Genomic DNA, 23,411 nt, shown 5'->3' with positions numbered 1-23,411 from the left:
ACCGGCTGTCATCTATTCTTTCCTTTTTGGACTTGGGTGTGGTATAAATAAAAACACGTACAGAAAATGCATGAGGTAGAACAGACCTGCTCAGAGAAGAGATTTCTAAGACCCCTAGACTAATGACTTGCATCTGAATTACCTGGGGGGCTTGGTGAAACGCAGATTGCTGGACCTCACCCTCAGTGTCCAAGTCAGTTGAGGTTGAAGAATTTGCAATTCTAGCAAGTTCCCAGGTACTGCTAATCGAGGGACCAACTTGGACAACCACGTGCTCTCCTTGATCAGGTGCGGCTTCCTGGAAAAGGTAAACTTGTAGAAAAGTAAGAAAAAGAACAGATGGTAAATTTTCAATTTTACTCTTTAGAAACAAGAGCGGTGAAAATTAAATCAGCCAGTGGGCACAGATGGAGGGCCAAACTACAGATAGGCAGGGAACGGCTCAGTTGGCTGAAGTTGAAATTGACACTTGCCTTCCTTCCCCCAGCATCCCAGACTGGGACAGAGGAGAGAACCAGCAGAGAGAGAAAAAGCATGTGTCTTGGGCAGGTGCGTCAGCCAGACTTGACAGCTCCAAGGCAGGAAGGGGAAAGTTACAGAAGTTTTCCTCTTTTCCTCCCTGACTCCCCCCACCTCGCCACTCCAGACTATGCTAAAGCTTATGAAACACTCACTGGAGGGACTGGGGGGGTGGGGAGGGGACATACACATCTCTAAAAGCAGTTTTTCCCAAAATGTACTCTTGGTAACACTCCTATCAAGGGATGTTCATAGGTATCACCAAAAAGAGGATTCTTTTGTCAAATATATTTACAGCACACTGTGTTAAACAAATTTCTTTATTGCCGGACTTCTTAGGGCCTTTAATATGCAGATGTGCATTGTTAATCTCACCAGAGGAAGGTTTAGTTTTCAGTGTTTCTTAAACTTTTTTGATCACAGAATCTCCTTTACTTTTTCATGGAGAATCTTTCAGGACCAGTGTATAGTGGGATGTGTTTTGGAAAACACTGGGCCTTAGGACTAAATGGTCTCCTAACCCACACTGATGAGTGAAATGAAAAAACCCTCACACAGCCGGGAACTCAGAGGGTATCTCCAGCAGTCCTTTGTTCTCTTAAAGACTTCTAGATTGGGTTAGAAGGATCTCCAGATGGATGTGCCCACGGCTCAATGCCCATCCTGAGATCCCCATGGTTCTTTGAGGCGAAAGCCTGGACTGCTAGTCTCCGAAACCTCGTATTTGATTGGACTAGGACTGGAAGACACCATCTCTTCCACAGAGCATCTTTCTCAAACACATTCCTGCCACACATAATGTGTAGAAGCATGTGCTGTGCTGGCTGGACTGACAGAATTGGTCACGGTGTCAGTGAATCCCAGTGCACTGAATCCCAGTGCGTGGTTTATGCCTATAGGCAGCGCCTGCAGAGCTGAGAAGGGGAGGGGCCCATGGCCCCAGCTGTGTCTGGAGAACAGCAGTCTTGATATTTACGACTATGATGGTCCTTCTCTAGTGGACCTGCTCTGGAACATAAATAAACTTAATAGGCTTCAAATAATTGTGACAACTGAGTTTAAACCCCAGGTCCAGGGCAATGGATGCCTCTCTCTCTCTCTCTCTTTCCCTCTCTCTCCCTCTCAACCAGGCCTGATTCTACAGACCCAATACTCAGTCCTGAGCACAGCAGCACCACTGACTTTGTGGGGTTTTGGGCATTGATGGGGAGGGAAGTGACCTTGAGAGTGAACCAGAGGAAGGAGGTGTATTCTTATAAAGTGTCCCAGGCTGAGATGTGTTGCTGACCTTGTGCAGCCCCCAGCTTGATGGGGTGGATTCCAGATCATGCTCCTTGCATGGGGGGAAGGGCAAGCCATCCCTTGCCCCCTTTCCAGCCTTTCTCAGAAGCTGTAGCTGAGACACAGAAGTATAAATCTGGTGGAAAGAACTGGCATATTTCGAACACTTTCTTTGTGTAAGACGTCATACCATCTTGTAAGAAAGAAAGACACCTACCTCTAACACGCAGCGAACTAGGGTAAAGCACCAGACTACAGAGTTATAAAGAAAACAAGGAGATAGCCGATGAGATGAATTCCTGCCGAGCAGGGATGGGACTTTCCGGGAGAGAGACCTAAACAAAGGCACAGATGGGGGGGGGGGGGGAGTACAGGAATGTTCAGAGAAGGTGCACAAGGGTGAGAGAGCAGCGAGCAGGAAAGCATGTTGGAGCCAGAACTTGGAGAACCTTTCCTGTCATACTAAGAGATTTCACCTTGTCAAATAAGCACTAGAAAGTCACATTTTATTTTAATGTTTTAAAGTAATACACATGTAGAGTAAAATCCTCAGACAATACAAACATATATTCAGTGAAATGTAAGTCTCCATCCCATCCCCGATTGGCAGTCCCTCCGTTGTCTTTCCGGAAGCAACTACAATTACTCTAGTATCTCGTGCATTCTTTCAGAGATATTCCATGTCGTTGCGAACACGTATGTGAATCTATCTTCCCAATGCTTTTTAAGTGCAAATATTCACGTGTATATACACTTACTTGTACCTTGCTGATTATACTTAACCATAGATCTTGGGAGAGTTTTAGGTGAAGCATACTGTGTCCCGTAGTTTATTTAATAAGACTCTAACTGATGGACATTTGGTGTTTCCACTTCCTTTTTTACTTCAAACAACGATGCAGTGAATATCCTAGTATGTAAGTCACTTTGTACACGTGTCTATAAATTCATAGACATGGAGTTGCTTCCTCGAAGGCCATTTGTGTTTTTGATATTGATAGACTTCACATGGGAAAATTTAACGCGGGGGATGCTGGGACCAGATCTGTTTTAGGAAGATCCTTTTGGAGGTGCTAGGATGATGGGAAGGAGGGAGGAGACAAGTGTGGAGGGTGTTATGATTACAGCAGGTGAAACATGATGAGGGCCAGAACAGAGTGCTGGCTGAGGAAAGGGAGGGAAGGGGGAGCGTGGAAAAGACACTAGTAACTGATTAGATGTGTCCATATGGGAGAGGAGAAATCAAAGGCAATCAGAGGCCCAGAGCCCCACATGGGGAAGGATTAACCAAGAGATAGAAGGAGTAGCTTTGATCAGATTCTTGAAAACCAGGAACGTGTCTGCATAGATAGGAAAGCAGAAAGCTAAGAAATCACCACCTTAGGCTAGGTAGGGCAGGACAAAGCATAAGACTCAAAAAAAAGCTAGAGGGTTGATCAGACTCAGTGCAGTTTCAGACAAGAAAGGGGGTGAGAGCACCGTCTTTGGAGTCTTTGGGTTTAGAGCAGCTTATGAATTGTATTAGTCAGTTTCAGCTTTCTGGTGGAACCAACCATTGCCAAATTTCAGGGTTTAACCCAATAGATTATTTCCAGCTCATATCGACATCCACTGCGGGAACAGTGTGAGGAAGGGGCTCTGCTCAAAGCAGTTAATGGAGGATTCTACGTTCTTCCATATTCAGATTCTATCCTCCTCTAGATGCTCAGCATCCTCCCCATTCAGCCCCTGAATAGGAAAAGAGACAATTGTGTGTAGGCACAACTGCCTATACGCAAGGTTTTGTGGGCCAGAACTGGAAAGGACTTATGTCACTTCTACCTGCTTTCTATTGGTCAGAGCTAAGTCATATGGTTGCATCTAATTAATTGCAAGGGAACCTGGAAACAGCATCTAGCTGTGTGCCCAGGAGGAAAAGGGAAGTGCTTGGTAAAGGACTAGCGAACATTCTGCCCCCCAAACTGTGTGTCCTGGACAATTCATTTAACATCTCAGAGGCTCAGTTTTTACAACTGTAAAATGGGAGTCATCACCTCCTAGGTAGGATCATTGTCAGCCTGACTTATGTAGATGAATAAATAACCACTCCTGTGAATACTTATACACATGCACAGTGTGGGCTTTTTGCTTGTGACCCTCTGAACGCTGTCGTGGTGGTTTTCCTTGTCTTTCTCTGCCCACTCCAGGTCTACGCAGACGGAGGAAACCCCAGTCTGTCTCCGACTGACCCGGATCCTGTTGGCCCCAAAGTCGATTTATTTTCTTGAAATAAATCGTTTGGTTTGGCTGACTCCGTGGGTCGGATTCATGAGATTATTTCCAAATCTCTCTATGCCTGGTCCACGTAGACCTAGCCGCAACCTCTGCCAGACAGCTGCGCTCCTCGCACACGCGGGCTGAAGAATGATTCTTGTCCATTCTTTCATGTTATTCCCACACTTCAGAAGTCTGGAGGGAAGCTGAATGTTTGCTGTTCTGGGATCATTTGAAGCCGGGCATGCAAAGAGTTCCGAGTCACTTTCAAGTCTGCCCGTAGGAAATCTTTCTTGGCAAACAGACAGCTAGAATTAGTTATTAAAGGCATGTCAAATGAATAAAGACACCTCTGTGAGGGAAACCGCAAGAGCAGTTACTTTTTCTAATATGAATAGGAGGCTAATATCAAATCACCTTTAATTTTCCACTCTTTCTTTGCTGTTCCGATGGTGGGTCAAATCTAATAATACAGATACAACGGAAAAACCATTTCTGTTTTCATCTATCACCATGCATATGCCCACTGCAGATGTGTGTCTTAAAAACCAGGGTCTGGAATTTAAACCGGTACCTGCACACTGACAAGGCTGTTTCCTCCAGGAACGTTCTCTCAGATGCCATGCCTGTGATGCCCTCACAGGCCTGGGGAAGCCAACTCACAAAACGAAATAAATCCTGGTCTTGTCTATAAAGTGGTCTTGTCTCTAAAGCACGTATCCCACAGAACCCAGGCCACAACAGTTGCCAAAAGGCAAGGATGGTCATGAAGACCCAGCCCTAAGGACCTGGGGAGAAAGAGGTGTGAAGGCATTTTGAAAACATGGGCCTGATTTCCAGATGTCAGTCACCGAAGGCCTGGTGAACTCTCATTCCCTAGATTTAGGGTCACTGGATAGATTTGCAAAGACAGGGGAGCTGATGACCAACAGGAAGTGCCATATCGTGGTTAAGAGGCTCTCAGGTCTGACACCCTTTCTCTGCACCTCAGTTTCCTCACCTGTAGAATGGAGATAATGATACCTATCTCACATGGTTGTTGTGAGTAATAAATGAGCTAATTCTTACAAAAGCCCTTAGAACAAATGTTTGACAATGAGTAATTTCTCAATGACTGTTGACTATTATTGCTAATAATAATACTATTATTGCAGTGGTATTAATTTTTTTTCAGTGGGGAAAGGGATCAACGGGTGATTTTATGTGTGTGTGGGTCCTGCACACCTGAACAATATAGACTCTATATGGAAGAGTTGGTTGGTTGAGAGAAAGCATTCTTGCACTGTAAGGTGTAACCACTTTGGAAGCTCTTGTGCTAAATACACACGATTTGAGCTCTTGTGGTCAAATGGTGATGCTGTCCCCACACAGATGCCCTCCTGTGCAGACAAGTCCATTCTCTGGATACAGAGATTTTCATCCAGGATCAAAAACACGGAAACCATTTAAAACTGACCAAGCTAACTCCAGCCTTCGAGAAATTAACCCCGTCAGCGGGGTGCTGTGGGACGAGGCCCCTTTGAAAACTTTCTCATATGATGCATTTTGTGTGCCTAAGAGATTTGGGTGGCTTTTTCTTAAACTAACTCTAAAAGATCAAGGAGTCATTTTAAAACATTTACCCCTGGATCTAGGTGGAGGCCACCGCTGTGAACTTCCTGCCCCTCGTCCTTACCTTGTCATTGACACTAACAGTGGATCTTCAGCCAGTCTTGAACTGGGGCCATGTAACTGCTCTAGGGTGGCGAAAGAGTCTCTCCTTGACCAAATGCTACTCAGCCTCCTTTGGAACTCTTCTTGACCAGGCCTTGACTTTTGGGGCTTCTATGTTCGCCTCTCCAATTTTAGCAAGAATCCTGCTAAGTCAGTTCCTTCAGAATCCCCCACTCTTGATATCTGATCACTCGGGATAATCTGACCTGGTGCCTCAACCTCCACCAGCCCCCAGGGTGATGTCTGATCACCCAGGCCTGCCCTCAGCAAGAATCCTGTCAGGTTGGTTTAGCCAGAATTCCCCTGGCCCCTGAGGCTTCCTCTTTGTCATTTTCCATCCACTGACCCCCTACCCTGCTCCTTGGCTGTGTTTCCTTGCTGTATTCAGAGTGGAACACCATCTCTCTCCAAGACTACAAAACCCCATTGTAGCAGCCCTCTCTGAATGAACTGGACTTTACTGTCTTTAACTAGTGTCATGAATAACTTTTCTTCAATAGGGGCTTCAGGATTTACTCTGGGAGAGCTGAGATTGGCTGTATGTCACGGTACAAACTCCCTGGGGCAGTCAGTCAGGTGAGATCAGGGGAAGTGGCCAGGCAGTTCCAGAGAACTCTCTTAGCACTCTTTGTCTTTGTTATCTCCATGGTTGATATTTTTAGGCGCAATCACTAATTAACGGACCCATCAACAACACTGTGGCCTAAATTATCTGCATCATTTCCTTAATTGGGACTTCAGGATTAAAAGAGAAATTGAAAGAGAAAAAGGTAACTTTTTTTGTTTCTTTGTTCTGTTTGTTTTGCTTTTGCTTGCTCACGCTCCCTCTTTGTTCCTAACAAGGGTGTAAGGTAGTTCATTTGTCTAGGTAGAACCCAAAGTGAAGATAAAAATGGAAAGCTTTACTCAGATATTGGGATATGGACATGCATTTCAGTGTTTGCCTTTATGAATCGAGGCAAGCTGTCGATCGACTGGATTTTTCTTTTGCAACTAATTGTGGTGCTCCGGAAACACAGCCTAAGGCCTTCATTGAGAATGGAGCCTGTATGTGTAGGGGTGTGTATCTGTACGTAGAGAATGTGCGAGAGCACGGGCTGATGAAGCAGAAAAGTGAAATCACAGCGGTGCCCGACCGGCTGCCCCTTGCCAGGTGCTTTATTTCATTTACTCCTCGTAACAGAGGCAGGTATTATTTTTTTTTTTTAACATTTATTTTGAGAGAGAGAGAGAGAGAGAGAGAGAGAGAGAGAGAGAAACAGGCAGAGCCTGAGCAGGGATGGGGCAGAGGGAGAGGGGGACACAGAATCCGGAGCAGGCTCCAGGCTCTGAGCTGTCAGCACAGAACCCGATGTGAGGCTTGAACCCATGAACCGCGAGATCATGACCCGAGCCGAACTCGGACGTTCAACAGACTGAGCCACCCAGGCGCCCCGAGGCAGGTATTATTACTGTTATCACATGTGTGGGGATGAGGCTGGGAAGGCGAGAGAGTCAGCCCAAGCCTCAGTACCGGGTAAGAGAAAGAATGGTGCAGGCAGAGCTCTTTTCTCTTGATGGGGGAGGAAAGGCAAGTGGAGAGCCCGGGGAGGGTGGGCGTTTATCAGAGAGAAGGTGCCCCGGGCACAGGGTTTATACATCCTGCAAAACTACAGAATGAGGTCTGAGCCATGGTCTAACCTTGACCCCAGTGCCCCTAACTCTCAGGCACCTCAAAGCCAGCCAGCCTTCCTCTTGTTGCCTGATGGAGGCCTGCCCACCTTGATGCTGGAATCCGGGGTCTTCTGCATCTGGAATGGGGCTGCCATGGTGTTGGTAGAGAGGTCCTGAGCAAGCCGGTCAGTCTGTGTCCTGAGCTGGGTCACCAGGGGGAGGGTGTCAGGGACAAGGGGTGAGCAGGGCAGGAGGGTCTGTTCTGCCTGGGGCTGACTGCGCCCAGCAGCTCTACAGCTGCCCCGTGCCCATCTGCCTCGCTTCCTGTGCATCCTCCAGGAAGACGGCAGCTCAGACCCTTGGCTGCAGCGATCCCCTCTCCTTTGCCTGTCAGTCACCAGGGCTCGGCAAGAGTCCTCCGGAGGTAGCAGTGACAACAACGACAATGCAGCTTTCATGTTCCTCAGAGGAGACCCTGTGGGAGGGAAGCCCCTTTCTTTCCCTCCAGCCCACATCCCCCTTCCCAGGGCCATACGTTGTTGCCGGCTGCCTGGGAGGGGAGGCCTGGAAGCTTCCTCCTGCCAGCTACTTCCCGGGAATGGGAACCTCTGCAGAACCTTCCCGCCCCAGCACTCCTGAGCAAAGAGCCAAGGCAGGGTAAGCCTGTGCATAGAGGGCCTCAATTTCAGATCAGATTCACAAATTTAATTTCCTATTCCTTAATTTAATTCTGCATTTTAGTTTTGTTTTTATTATTTACATGGGTTCCCTTTAATGATTCCAAATTGCTGCTGCCCCTCTAGCAGTATTTTGTCGTAGGTTAACTTCTTGAAAACTGATCAGCGTTGGAGTTTATTCCGCGCTGGGTTTAGTTATTTTCTGAAACGAAGCACAATTAAATTAGAATAATGAACATGCTCTTTAGAGGATTAATTCATAATGAGCAGGCCATGTGCTACAGCTCACAGAAGAAAGGGCACGAGGACCGAAAGCTGTTTTTTCTGCCTAAATATGAAAAGTACATTCTGCAGAGCAGAACAAATCAGCTAATGACATCCAGAGCGCTGGCCAGCCCCAGAGCGGCACGGAGCTGGCATCTGGAGTTAGCGCGATCCCCACCAACACTGCTGCCTACCTTCCCTCCACGAGAAGCCTGGCAGCTGGTGACTTTGCCTGGCTCCTGGCTCCTGGCTCCTGGCTCCTGGCTCCGCAGCACAGCTTATAAGAGGCCGCCGTGCACCCCCTCAGTTCTACCCCAGGAAGCCCCAAATTCTACAGCTTGTAGCTTCTCAAGCTTCATCCTCAGAACTTCCCAGAGCCCATTCATTCATTCATTCATTCAAGGAATGTTTTACTGAGCTCCTGCTATGTATCAGGCATCCATGGATACACCCTTGGGATACAGGTAGGAGTGTGGATGGTGAGTTGAGGAAGGGCAAGGCCAAAAGGGCCTGAAAAGAGAAAGACTCAGGGCAGTGAGGGGGACAAGATCCTCCAGGGCCTTGGCTTCTTCTCTGAATGAATGGGTAGTCACGGCAGGGATTTGAGCGGAAGTAGTATATGGTCCAATTTACATAAAACGATCTCTGACTGCTGGCTGATAAAAGATTTTCTGGCCTGAGGTGGGTGAGGTGGATAGAAGCTGGGAGAGCTTTCAGGAAGCTAACAGCTTAGGCCTCTAAAACTCTAGCCTCAGGTTCTCCAGTCGCCCCCGAAGTGCCGAGCCCAGGCTTCACTGCCAGCCCTGGAGGTTTAGAGTCTGTGGAAACTCCTGCCTCCCCGAAGAAGTGGTTTTCAAGCAGCTGTGAGGCATGTTCAGGGGCATCATACCTCTCCGGCCCCAGGAGACCCCTCTACAGCCTCTCCCCAGCCCTCCCACTGATCCTTGGGTCAAAAAGCCCACAAGAAAGGGGACTTTTAGGCAGGAGACAGCCCTACCTTGTCCCTTTGGTTGTCTCAGGCTCCTCGGAGAGGGAGACACCCTCTCAGCCAGGTAACTGACAAAGTGACATCAGAAGGCCTCTACTGTGCAGCTGCCACAGGAACAGGGGACAGATCAAAGCAGGAGAGGACCCACATCTGCGGGAACCAAAGCAAGGAAGAAGTACAAACAAACCGAATGAATAAATAAGCAGATGAATGATTGATGGGGGTGGGGGTGGGGGTGAATGATGAATGAGTAAATGAATGATTGATGAACAGACCCAAGTGTATGGCCAGCTCCACCACTCTGCTCTTTTGCTGTGTTGTCTCCTGGGAACCACAGAGTACAGATCCTCCCGTGGCCCTCAACCCTAGGATTCCCCACTGGAGTCGGGACCCCACTGCTTTTGACCCCAGAGGCGGAAGTAGCTTTGGCTTAGGAGTAGAGGCCTGTGGCTGCAGGGGTGGGCAGCCTGTAGGTTCTGAGCGAGGAGAGCTCTGAGGATCTCAGACAAGGGGAAGGTGGAGGGGGAAGAAGTTATTTTGAAATGTAGGTTTTATTATTTCAGGTATGGTGAGGCCGACAGATCAGCAGATGATTGCCATTGAAAAGACAGTTTGTTATACACGTGGATCCGAAGGGAAGGGGACCTGCCATGGCAGGGGCCACGCAGGGAAGCACGAGGCAGACCACGAGGTTGGTCAGGAGGCAGAGGGAGTAAGGGGAAATGTGGTCAAGAGCCATCGTTGTGGTTTCCACAGGAGGGAACAGGCAGGCAGGGTAAGCAGACTTAGGAATGGCTCCTTTGAATAATGTCAGCAGGTTCTGGGGCATAGGGGCCCTACCCAGTCCCTGGCCCTGGGAGATTAGGGCGGGGGGGATATTGGTTTGGAGTGTGAGGGCTCAAGAAAGGAGGTGGTTGGGGCTATGGGCTCGGGATTGGTTGGTTTGTGTATGAGCGGTGTGCTGGAAGGTGCGTTTTTTACTGTCTCTGGGAACGGTTAACTCTGGCAGGGGAGGTCTTTCCAGTGCCAGCAAGGCCACGTCAAAGCACCAGAAATACAGCAAATGAAAAGGCTTAATACGGGGGGAAGAGGACAGATTTGTTTTTTTCCTTTCCTAGTCCCACACCAGACTAGCATTATGCAGATGCCGGGCCTTGGATTAGTCTCATTCGTTCTAGGGCCTGTGAGGCTAGAGAAGTCCATTTCAACTGAGCGTGTGACTGTATCAGCTCAACAGGCAGAAAGAGTTCAGTGACTGAGATTTCCAGAAACTTCTCTCAATGAGGCAGGCCAATGATAACTTCAGCTCAGGCCCAGAAATCTCCTCCCCTGCACTGGCATCAAGGACACTGGATGTGCCCCCACTTCCAGAAGGTTTTGTCTCCCCGTGTGGCGAGATCCTGCTGCCCTGAGGGCAGAAGGGCCCTATTCAAGGAAGCAGTGCGTGGAGACCCTGGGTCTTACAGGCCCACTCAATTTTGGAGAAGGGACTTGCCCAGGGATTCCCATGGAATCTGGACTGTGCGTTTGGGGTCAAAAGACCACTCAAAAGAGTACAGGTGTACGCCCCACTTTACTTTCTGAACTTTAATAGATAGTCATAATAAAAATGACTCCCATTTATTGAAAGCTTACTAAGGGTTAGATGTCAGGCGAAAAGCTTTGTATTATGTCATTTAATTCTCTCATCAACTTCAGCATGTAAGTATGTTTACTCTCATTTTACAGAGGAAACTGAGGCCTAGAGAAAGGCTAAAGAACTTGCTGGTAAGCGGGGAGCCAGAATTGCACCCAGATGGATCACGGCCACCGGGAATTGAAAACTGAAGAGTTGTTTCCTGGAGGCCCCTTCCAACAATCCTGCTGATCTTTCACTCCCCTGGCCCCCTGGTTCTTAACCCTTTAAGGGCTGCAGAGCCCTCTAAGCGCGTGAGGAGTGGAGAAAGTCGTCCTCGAAAACCGTCGTTTTGCATTTTGCACAAGTATATTTCCCAGACAATTTCAGGCGTCCACGGGCCCTCCTGAAGCTCAGGAACCCTGCTTTTGGCATTGGCTTGCTGCAGTGACTTTTTTTCCCTCAAAACCCCCAGGGCATAGGGCAACCCTCAGGGCCCTGAAATCACCCTGGTGGGGAATGGAGGCAGGCAGGACAGGTTAATCAATGAAAGCCCCCTACACGCTCCTTCCATAATTGCATTCCTGCCTTCTCACCCTAACAGCCAGCACTTAGGGTAATTGCATTCCAATAAGGCTCCCAGGCCTCCGGGGCCTGCCCTGGAACCTGTTGACAAGCCATCTGCTTCCAGAGGGGTTCTGCAGACCTAGACAGCCTTTTAAAATTCTTCTCTGTTGTGTTTGCTGCAAGAGAGACAAAGGACGCTGTAACAGATCTTGTCCAAATCCCACTTTCTTAACCCACCCACATCAGCCCTGGAGCCAAGGACGCTTCCTGTGTCCTGAGCTGTCTTGCAGATGTCAAAACAGCAGCACCTGTTCCTTCAAGTGGGTGACCTTTAGAGACACCTGGCTTTGAGGCAAGGTGGCCAGTACCAGAAGGCTGGGCAGAACCCGCCTGGGCTTGGGCCCTCCCTCGAGGCTGGCTATTGCGCTGGGCCCCTCCCCCAGCTTCACTCATTTATTCATAAGATTTATTGGAACCGCCCTCAAAGGGCTCCCGCTCTTTGCGAAGAAAACCCACGATACGAAGAAGTAGGAAAATCCCCAGTCTTATTTCCAGAAATATAACTTCCTCGAAAGAAGGTCCATGCGTTCTCCAGGCACAATGAAGTCTATGCAATTAACAGAAAAAGTGCAGGGTTCAGGGTGATTTGAGTTTCACTGTTTCCCAAATAGAGACGACTCCTCTGCTCACCCCCACCAAAGGAATGAGGTATAAATGGAGAGGTCTGGTGTTTGTTATATGACTTACAGATGCCCCTTCCCCCACCACAGCCTCTGACGCTTCTTTCCTGTGAAGAAAACTCTCCTCTGGGGGCTCCTGTTCCCCGAGTTTGAGTCCCAAGAAGCCCCCGGCAAACCCGGCTCCCTTGTGCTACATCCTCAGGGCTGAGAGTTGATTCCCTCATCTCTGCTGAGGCCTTCAGGCCTCAGGGGAAATGGATTGTTTCAGGAAGGAAACGTTGTTGCTGCAGGAGGGAGGGGAGACCCCAGTGTCCTTGGGTGGTTAATCCCCTCTCCAACTTTATAATCCCTGCAGTTGACATGTGGTTTGGCAGAAGAGGGTCAACTCTTCAGTATGGCAGGCCGGTGTTTGAATCCTGGTGCTGCCAGTCATGAGCTGTGTGACATTAAGCCAGTCATTTTACCACCGGGTATTTGTTTTCTCCTCTGGGGGTGGGGGTGAGGGGGGGGTGGGGGAGAGTAAGATTTACCTTCTAGGTTGAAATTGAAGAGGTAACATGCCACCTGTGCCTGGGTTTGATCCGTGATTTCCTTTCTTTTTCTCCCCACAGGAAGGCACAAACTTCTAAAGCATTCTGCAGATGTTAGAAGGTGCTATTGGGTTGTTGTCTATCAATGCTCTTGGGCCAACCCTTTCTCGTACCCTTTACCCCCCACCCACCCCATTTCATTCTTCCTTTATCCTGATCTCTCCTTCCACCTAGAGCCTGAACTCTCAACTATGGCTTCAGGCTTTCCCCAGAGGATTTGGTTCTCATGGACAGGCTTGGCATCCCCCCTCCTCCCTCCCCCGTGGTTCACAGCAGAGGCCACTGTAGCATCACAAATGGGGACACCCACGGTCAGGCCGATGTGTCCATTCCTGCCTCTTCTGGCTTAACACCAGGGTCCTTATATTCAAGTCTATAGGTCTGCTACGCGCACCTGCTATGGGTGGTGAGATTTTCATGGCAGAGACTGGATCCTAAATGGGCAACCAGCCTCCTGGGGGTGAGCAGGGGCTCGTAGGACCGTGTGATGCACACCCTCCTATTCGAGGCCGTGCCCACTCCCGTCACTTCACTGTGACCACCGTCCTTGCCAGTATCTTCACCGTCATGCTCACCCTGGCCATGGGCACCCAGCACCCCAATCAGGACCATCTGAGCCTCAGGGAACTAACACCTTAAGACACAAAGAGCCTCAAAGAGGACCCCACACTCGGACCCACTATTTTTAGGTATGTTTTGCTTGCTTACAGGTTAAGTGTTTTAAATGGAATCTTGAAAATGCCAAGTTATTGGGAGGGTGGGGGGGATGTGGGTAGGGAAAGGGTCAGAAGAGGCCAGGGGAGATTAGGGATTTAATTAAACTGCCTGTTTGGGTAAGGACTTTTAGGTGCAAAGCTGCTTTGCATGATAATGGCAGTTTATCTGAATTCCATTCTACAGAAGGAAGCTCTTTTACACTTAATTACTGTGGCCGGTAAACCTGGCTTCTCCTTAATGCCCCTCCCCAGGGTAAGCTGGACGCCTTCCCTCTCAGCTTCAGCCCTGCTGGCCACTGCCAGGGACAGATCTCTCATCACGTGTCATCTGTCCCAGTGTGAGGCCTGTCCATGCACCTCGCAGTACCTAGGTGGGTGGAGGGCCTTTGGGATGACTCAGCAAAGTCAGGTCTGGTTCTGGGGTGACCCGCAAGCGTCCCCATCGGGCTCCACAGCCAGCCAGGGTGGCAGAGAATGGGTCTGGGATCAGACTGCTGGACCTGGGCCTGGGATTTCTGCTCCTAGAACCCCCGAACAACCACCTGGTAGACTCCCGCTCCTAAACAGCAACCCTAGGCTGGCAGATATGTGGTGGCTAAGAGTGCTGGGTCGGGCGGGGGTGGGCTTGGGTCTGGACCAGAGGGAGACTCCCTAGCTAACTTGTCAGGGCGGCCGGAAGGTGGAGGGGCCACGTCTTAGCATTTGGTGGTGGTGGTCTCTTTCCAGACTCTTTCAGTGAGCAGTCAGGACAAAGGGAGAGGAAGATGGAAAGGTTTGGGGGTGTGGGAAGGGAAGTCAGAGAGCCCTAATACTGAGAGCAGGAAGCCACAGGGAGATGGGCCCCAGCATTTAGAGACTCCAGACACTGGGGCAGGCTAGGGAAGGGTTAAGGGGTTTGGGAGCTCCTGTTTCCAATCACTTGTCAGCCAGCTCAGCTCTCATCCTTATCAGCAGGGATAGGGCTGTGCAGGGAGAGGCTCCGGAGAGCTTTCCAAGCTCTTCCCAGACTCCAAGCTCTCAGCATTCTTACTACCTTCTACGGGCTCCCCCGCTCAGTCCAGGGGGAGCACAGTGGGTGGAGGCTGGGAACCCAAACACATTTAATGGAGTAGAGTGTGAGTTACTAAATACAGCGCTGGGGTGGCGGGGGGCTGCAGAATCTCAGCAGTAAACCTTCCCAGTCAAGCTGCCTCTCCCTTCCCCCCCCCCCCCCCAACTTAAAGCCAGATTAGTGCAGGCTGTCTTTACTCCTATTTAACTCACCATTTGGCTAAAACCCTTCAGTGGTTTTCCCGTTTGCAGTTACCACCGACTCAGAAATCTCCATTGTATATTTATGGAGTGACTTTTGGAATTTAAGTAGAGGAGCTCTCATTTTGGGTAAAATTCATCTTGGCAGATTTGACCTCTGCTAGCCTTTGGAGAGGGGTACAGCTTTTCCTTGTTGCCATCTTAACTATTTACTAATTGTCCCCATTTCAGCCGTTAAAAAAATTGCACGAGCCTGATTTCTGCATCTTCACTGAAGATATTGAAAGATGCTGCCTGAGAGAGGGCTGAGGGCAGAACCCTTGGTCACGCCGGGATAGATTGTCCTCTAGAACTGGACATCAACCCGTAGTCAGTAACCTTTGGGCGTGGCTATTAAACCAGCTACTAATATCCCATATTGTGCTTCTCCGATTTGTAATCCACCAATGCATCCAGAAGACTGCCATGAGAAAAGATGCGTGCCTTTCTGAAATCCAATGTACTTGGGCCCCCAAATTAGCCCGATTTGCCGTTCTAGCGTCCCTGCTAATGAAGGAAGTCAGGTTTGTGTGATATTTTGCAGTAGGACAGGAGATATGTTGTGAATGCATCTGTAAGCAGCATAAATACAGTTTCATAAGGAGCAAGAGTTGCTTGTCAGGAAGAACTGGTATGTGCTTCAGACATGCCAGGGAGCAGAGCCTGTAAAAGAGAACTGACCCAGGGAAGAAATGGGGGGGGTGGGGGGTGGCGTCTAAAGGGAATTTGAGTTGATCACAAGCAGTGACTAGGGTAGCAGTTCCTGTGATTTGGGGGGTCCTGGACTGCAAGAATAGATCTTGGGCTAGAACCAAGATTTCCCCCTGGAAAACTAGTCACAAAGGCCTTTGTTTTTCTGGATCTAGAAACTCCAGGAAGGTTCTGAACACCCCAGGCTGTTTGAGCCTCCATGGCTGCTACCAGTGCTGTTCCCTCTGGAATTCCTCTTCTGACACCGCCTGGTGAACATCTACTCGTCCTTCATTTCCGCTGTAAGTCTTACATCTTCTAACTAGCCTTGCCTGCCACCTCTTCACCTCTAATTCCAGACTTTCTAGGTAGAACTCACTACCTTTCCCACTGTGACCATTTGTCCTCTGTCTAGATGTATTGTGCACAGTTAAGAACGCAGACTCTGAAGTCCAGTGGAGTCATACTTCAGTTCTGACGTGGCTTCTTATTTTCACCTCTCGAAGTCCCAGTTTCCTCATCTGTAATGTTGAGACAAGAATACTCAGTAGGAATGGCATCCTCAGCATCAGTAGATCGTGAACACAAAGGACTGGATTAGGTATCTGTTGCTGCATAACCAATGATGCCAAATTTAGTGGCTTAAACCAACAGTAAACATTGTCTCTCGAGGTTTCTGTGGGTCAGGAATTTATGAATGGTTTAGCTGAGTGGTTCTGGCTGGAGGTTTTTTCATGAGGTTACGGTAATCTGAAGGCTTGTCTGAAACTGGGGGCTCTGCTTCTTGGATGGCTGAATCACACAGCTGTTGGCAAAAGGTCTCAGTTCCTCACTGGTTATCGGTGGGAGGCCTCAGTTCTTCTCCACGTGGACCTCACCATAGGGCTTCCTGAGTGTCTTCGCTACATGGCAGCTGGGGATCCTTAAGGAGATTGATTCAAGAGAGAGCGAGGTGGAAGCTGCAATATCATTTATGGCCTAGCTTCAGAAGTCACACACCATTTTCCCCACAAATTCTATTAGTATCAGTCCTAAGCAATGTTGAAGGGGACTACATAAGTACATGAACACCAAGAGGTGAGGATCATCGGGGAACATCTTGGAGGCTATTAGCCCAATGTTTATCAAAAGTGTATCCTATCCTGGGGCACCTGGGTGGCTCAGTCGGTTGTGTCCGACTCTTGGTTTCGGCTCCGGTCATGATCTCACAGCTCACAAGTTCGATCCCCGCATCAAGCTCTGTGCTGATAGCACAGAGCCTGCTTGGGATTCTCTACCTCCCTCTCTCTCTCTGCCCCCCCCCCAAAAATAAATAAATAAAGAAACATTAAAAAAAAAAAGCATATCGTATCATAAGGTGGAAGCAAACCAAGTGTCCACTGACAGATGAATGGATAAAGAAAATGTGGTATATACAATAGAATAGTATTCAGCCTTAAGCTAAAAAAAAAAAAGGAAAATCTTGCTATTTGCAACAACATGGATGAGCCTGGAGGACACCATGCTAAGTGAAATAAGCCAGGCATAGACAAATATTGCACGATCTCACTTATACATAAAACCTGAAAAAGGAAAAAGTCAACTGCATAGTAACAGAAAGTAGAATGCTGGTTACCAGAGGCTGGAGGAGGGGGGTAAGGGAAAAGAGGGGATATTGATCAATGGGTACAACTTTCAGGTACAAGATGAATAAGTTCTGGAAACCTAAGGTAGAGCACGGTGACTTATAGTTAATAATAATGCATTATATACTTGACATTTGCTAAGAGTAAATCTAAGTGTTCTCACTATAAAAAATGGTAACTATGGTAACTATGGGAGGTGATGGATATATTAACTAGTTTGTGGTAATCACTTCACAATGTATACATATGTCAAAATATCACATTGTACACTTTATTTTTTAATTAACTATTTTTAAAGTTTATTTTTTTAAAAGACTTAAAACATTTTTTTTTAGTGTTTATTTATTTTTGAGGGAGACAGACAGAGCATGAGCGGGGGAGGGGCAGAGAGAAAGGGAGACACAGAATCGGAAGCAGGCTCCAGGCTCCAAGCTGTCAGCTTAGAGCAGGACATGGGGCTCAAACTCACCAACTGTGAGATCATGACCTGAGCCGAAGTCAGATGCTTAACCGAATGAGCCACCCAGGCACCCCAAGAAAGTTTATTTATTTTGAGAGGGAGGGAGCATGCAAGCAAGCAGGGGAGGGGCAGAGAGAGCGGGAGAGAGAGAGAATCCCAAGCAGGATCTGCACTGTCAGGGCGGAGCCCAATGTGGGGCTCGAACTCACGTACCATGAGATTATGACCTCCGGACTAAGTCAGATGCTTAGCGGACTGAGCCATTCAGGTGTCCCCACATTGTATACTTTAAATATATTCAATTTTGGGGGCTCCTGGGTGGCTCAGTCAGTTGGGCGCCCGACTTCGGCTCAGGTCATGATCTCACGGTTTATGAGTTCGAGCCCCGTGTCAGGCTCTTTGCTGACAGTTCGGAGCCTGGAGCCTGCTTTGGATTCTGTGCCTCCTTCTCTCTCTGCCCCTCCCCAACTTGTGCTGTGCGTCTCTATGTCTCTCAAAAAATAAATAAATGTAAAAAAAAAAAATTAAAAAATAAATATATTCAATTTTTATTTGTCAAAAAATAAACAATATTTTTAAAAGCCATATTAGAAGGGCTCGATAAATAGTAGCTGCTATTACTCACACTCTGTATTCTCTACTAGAAAGTTAACCCCTTGAGGATAGTGACTCTGTCTTGGCTATTTGTATCCCAAGTGCCTAGTGTCAAGCATATTGGTAGGGACATACTAAATGTTGATGGAGAATACCTGAATAAAGGCTTGGAGAGGGTGGGTCTAGCGGCAAGTTCAGAGTGATTGGAAGTTACACCCGGATGTTAAGTAGAATTCTGTAACTCAGTCGCGTATCTGGAATTACCAACATGTATAGAATTAATAATAACTGATAGTTCCTTCCATTTTTAGCTGTTTGAGTACCAAAGACGTTTGGTACTTAAAGAGCAGGCAGGACAGGTGATACTCTTATGATTCCCTTTGGAAAAGACACTCCAAGCAGGAATTTGGTGTGGAGCAATGGTCCCAACCCCGCTGATTTAAAGAGTGAACCTACTGCTGTTTAATTCCCCAGACTGAGTCACACATGGCAACCTCTTAATACATTTGTCATACTCAAATTCCTATCTTGATGACTCCTGTGTCCCTCTACCAGGCTGAACAATCTCCCTTTCTAGAAGACTCTGATGCACATTTATTAGAGTTAATTAAAAGGTGCACAGAGAGTTTCATGTCAGAGACCTGCCTGGCTACTCCTGCCCTCTGGAGCAGGAGAGGATCTAACTCTACCAGGTAATCGATACTCTGGGCAATATTGAGTTTCCAGACATCCAGCTGAAATTGTAAGCCTTGCCCCTACTGCCTCGGCTTGAAAGTTCACTGATTGTCTCTTTCCCACAGACGGAGCCCTCTGTCCCTGCCGGTGCTATGCTTATTTGCCCATTTTCCCAACAAGAAGCCATTCCCATGGGGCTGCACCTTCAGGAGCTCAGAGACAATGACCTGTGAATGAGCAGGTGTCCTCTCAGAGATTTCCCATGTGGATCACATTCCAACTTGTCAGAGGTCCCATTTCTCCCCAGTTCCTTGAACTCTCAGACGAGTGGCTTTAATTGGTTCTTTCTCTCTTTCTTTTGGTTAAGGAGAGTATGGCAAGAAGAGGGAAAATGTGTTTCTATTGGAATGGAAAGAGCTTGGTTGCACTGATCAATATTTTGCCTTTTGGTAATAATAATAATAATAATACTAATAATAGATCAGGACATGAAAATTGTAGATGGAACATACCATGGAAGAGAGATGATATCTGAATTGTATCTTAAACCAAATCAGGTCACCATATAGGACTTTGAAAGGAAATTAAAAATGCTTATTGATTGAGATTAAAAAAAAAATAACATACTTGAATCTGATATTATTTATCAAGGCTCATTGTAATCCAAAGCAACTGGACTCTGGAATGTCCCCCCTTCTTGAGTGAGCTTCTTTTACAGTATTTATTTCACTTTCCATTAGTATTTAACGAGAAAGAACATTTTTAGTAGAGATAGCATTGGGAAACATGGCCAGTTCAAGAGCTGGGGACTTGTGTATCTGAGGAATTCTTTGGGTGTAGGATCAAGGCGATGTGACTCTGTTGGTTTTCAAATTCTCCCTCTGCATATCTGTGGAAAGAATTGTGTCATTCCTGGTAGAAAATCCAGCCAAAGTATTCCCTTGGAGATAAAAACACAAAATAAGAGTTAAGAAACATTTTTTGGGGGGAGTCAAAAGAATGTTAATGAGACAGTTGATACAAAGAAGTTGAAAATAAAATAAATACTTATGACCAGTTGACAAGTTTGAAAAAAAAAAAGAAAATATTGAGATTTCAGAGGGGAAGCAGGGATGGGGCAGAAAGAACTCAATAAGGGGACAATGTGGAACCAAACTGAGGAAGCAGGACTTTTTTAAAAATATTTTTTTAAATGTTTTTATTTATTTTTGAGAGCGAGAGAGAGCGAGTGAGGGAGGGGCAGAGAGAGAGAAGGAGACACAGAGTCTGAAGCAGGCTCAGGCTCTGAGCTGTCAGCACACAGCCTACCGCGAGACTCAGACTCATGAATGGTGAGATCGTGACCTGAGCCAGTCAGACGCTTAACCGACTGAGCCACCAAGGCACCCCAAGGAAGCAGGACTTTTAACCAATGATTATTAGAAAAACAACACAACAGTTACTGATTGTTTCGAAGAACAAATTATGGTTCTAGGATAAGGGACACAAATCATTCAGTCTTGGGAAGACCATACCATGTTGGACAAGCCATGAGTTTTATGGATAGTATCTCATTTCCTGTGTGATTAAGAACACTGTTCTTTGGATCATTACATTCAGTTGACGATCATTTGTTGAGCACATACTATATGTCACGTTGTTTGGCAAAGTCCTAAATATATTTTTTAAATCCTTATGACAACTCTATGATTGAATATAATTGTTACCCTCGTTTTACAGAGGAAACTGAGGTCCAAAGAAATCACCCACTTGCTGAGTGTCAAAGTTAGGAAGCAGTGGGACAAAGATTTAAACTTAGAACGTCCTGAAAACTACCATACAGAACTGCCCCTTGATAAGTACACAAGTAACCAAAATGCAAGACAGAAAGTGAAAAGCACTCCATAGGTGATCCAAACAAGCTACAGTGAAGTTCTAACCTCAGGCAAAGGCAGAGAAGGGCTCCCTGGAGTACGGGTAGCATTTGAGTTGGGTCTTAAAATGTGGGCAGGATTTCCTTAAGTGGGCGTAAAGGAAAGCATCTTTAAGATGAAAGAGGTAACATGAACCAGCATTCAGAACTGGAAAAGCCAAAGGTATGTTTGGAGAATTTTACAATTCCAGTTTGTTGGGGAAGCCATTCTCCATGGTGGCAGCATATTAGCTGGAGAGGGTTGGAAGTCGTCAGGGAGCAGAGTTTCTCACACCATCACGAGCACATGGGCAACCTGTGGGTCTGGTTAAATGCAGCTTCTGCTTTAGCAGCCTGTGATGCTGGCCCCCCTGGGATGCCAAGGTGGCTGGGCTTGGACCACACTGAACATCTGGCCTCTTGAGGGCCTTGCTTTCCTGGCTTAGGGGTGTGGACTTGTTTGGCAAACCCACGACTGCACAGATGGATTCTGAGCGGGGAAATGAGGCTTTAGGAAGATGTTCCATGGTTCTGCAGAGTCCTCTGGGCTTTGGCTCCTTTAGCCCCTAACTTGTAACCCTCAAAACTCACCACCCCATTTCAGTCAGGGTTCAGGCAGGAAAAGAGAAATCACCCTAGTTAGTTTAATGGAGATAATTTCACCCTGGCTTCTGATTGTCACTGATTTGCCAGAACTGCTTAGAAACTGTTCCCCTCCCTCCTCCAGGACCGGCCCGAAGCAAAATCTTTCCTATTCTCTGTGGGTTCAAGAAGGAGATGAAATATTAGCTTGGTCTTGGGCCATTCTGTGGGCCCATCCAGGTAAAGGCTGGGCCCCGTCACCCAGCACACTCTGGATCGCTTTTCCACAATCAGCAGATCTGCTCAGGGAATGAAAAATGCTGCTAATATCGGCCTGAAAAAAACATCATCAGGAAATTAAGTCTGTGGCTTTAAAAACTCCCACACTGCTTTCTGGCGCTGCTGGGTCTCCCATCGGGGATCTCTCCCTCTGCCTGGGGGCCTTCTTCCGGCCTCCTCCCCTCCCTATCTGGCCCTCCTACCCTCTGTCTCCCTTCCCCCAGCCTCTTCTCCTTCCTTTCCTTCTTTCTTTCTCATCCCACAGGACCTCTAGCCTCCTCCTTTCTTCTCACTGAGCTCCTCCTTTGTGGCTTCAGCCTGCCCTTCCTGTCTCTAGGCCTCCAGCTTTTCCTTAGCTCCAAGGAAGCATCTGTCTGTCTCCTTTTCACTTCCCATCAGGGAATCCTAAATGCTGAATAGGCCCTTCAGCCCGGGCCCTGAAGGGGACTTGGCTGGGGCACTGGGGAAGAGGGGAGGGGTGCGGGAACCTGCCAGGGCCATACAGAAGCCCATTGATAGGCAGCCCCTCAACACAGACAATCCAGTCCAGCCTCCATGGCTCCGGGTGGAAAAAGGTGTCCCTTGAGGTGGTGGCCAATATCCCGTGCATCGTGAATGACCTCAGTGTCTCTGGCTGGTGGGGGGAACTTCACTCTGTATCCTCCAAATCCTTCAGGCCTATCAGCCCCACCATCCGTGTGAATGTATTTGTCTTGAAAATAATTTGTCAGTACATCTCCATCAGCAGCGCTGATTTCATTAATTGGAAGAATTAGCTCTTTGTGGCCAATGGAAGAATATGGAGCCAAAACACACGAAACACTTTTCCCCAGTGACCCAGAGACCCCTGGACGAACTCCTGGGTGCCATGAAAAATGGATCATTTTGCAGAAAGAATATCATTGGATGTTTATTTAACATCACTCTGCACCCCCCACCCCCACCCCCAAAGACCTTCGAATCACTCTCACATCTGGCTTCTTTTCCCCCTTCACTTTTTTTGTGCAAAGCCAGGGCAGGGAGGAAACTTCATCAGTCTGAAAACATCCAGCAGCAAAGTGTAAATTAAATGCGCAGAGAGGCCAGGAGAGGGGAACTCTTACATCCTGGGGGTGGAGGATTAAAGAGACCATGTCTTCATTCCCACTCAGTATGGGCAGAGCTGTTTCTGGATTCTGTGTTTGCCACTAGGATCTGTGTGACCTTGGGTAAGGCATTTAACTCTTTCAAGCCTCAGTTTCCTTACTGGTAAAATGGAGAAACAAACACATACTCATAGGGCTGTTGGAGGGTTAAAGGAGATAATATGCATAGAGACTATGGCACATAGTAGACACTTGATTAATTGCTACTATTGTTGCTGGACTCAAAATCAGAGTAGAATGCCCACTGTTCTCATATCTTAGAGACCCACCATTGCTGGCCCCATTCAGGGAGACAGATGGGCAAAAATATATCCAATGAGGGGAGACAGATGGACGAAAAGGATGATCAAGGGTATCGGATGGAATGACAGGCCAATAGGGTGATGGACAGATGGAACATCTCATGGGGGATGCAGATTTATGACAGCCCAAAGGAGACACTGAGAGATGGTGGTCCTGTGGGAAGGACAGATGGATGAGGGTCCAATGGGGGAGACAGAGAGATGACAGGCCAAAGTGGAAGACAGATGGATGGCAATTCCATAGTAGAATGGGGGAAGGGGTGGGCAACCTTATGACTAGGGAGAACAGATGGACTCATGCTGATGATGGGGCCCAGGCTTCCTGTTTAGTCTCTATTTCTCAGGCCAGGACATCCCTGAAT

The 23,411-nt window shown here is 47.7% G+C and overlaps 1 long non-coding RNA gene across 2 annotated transcripts in view; it reads left to right on the top strand.

Moving 5' to 3' along the window:
• The first annotated feature begins 13,921 nt into the window (after positions 1-13,921).
• The window catches only part of LOC147582356 (uncharacterized), an 88,303-nt gene continuing 78,813 nt past the window's right edge, over positions 13,922-23,411 (top strand). The window contains exons 1-2 of one of the 2 annotated variants that reach the window (XR_015248698.1): positions 13,922-14,061; positions 15,673-15,798. This is a non-coding gene — a long non-coding RNA (uncharacterized LOC147582356). Of the gene's footprint in view, positions 14,062-14,511; positions 14,632-15,672; positions 15,799-23,411 lie in introns of those variants that run through there. The other variant, XR_015248699.1, reaches the window with a different exon arrangement.

Source organism: Puma concolor, chromosome A3, assembly GCF_028749965.1.
Source record: "Puma concolor isolate L17-30 chromosome A3, mPumCon1.1.hap2, whole genome shotgun sequence".
Lineage (NCBI taxonomy): Eukaryota > Metazoa > Chordata > Mammalia > Carnivora > Felidae > Puma > Puma concolor.
The sequence above is the reverse complement of the archived record's forward strand: the minus strand, read 5'-3'. Positions and strand labels throughout refer to the sequence as shown.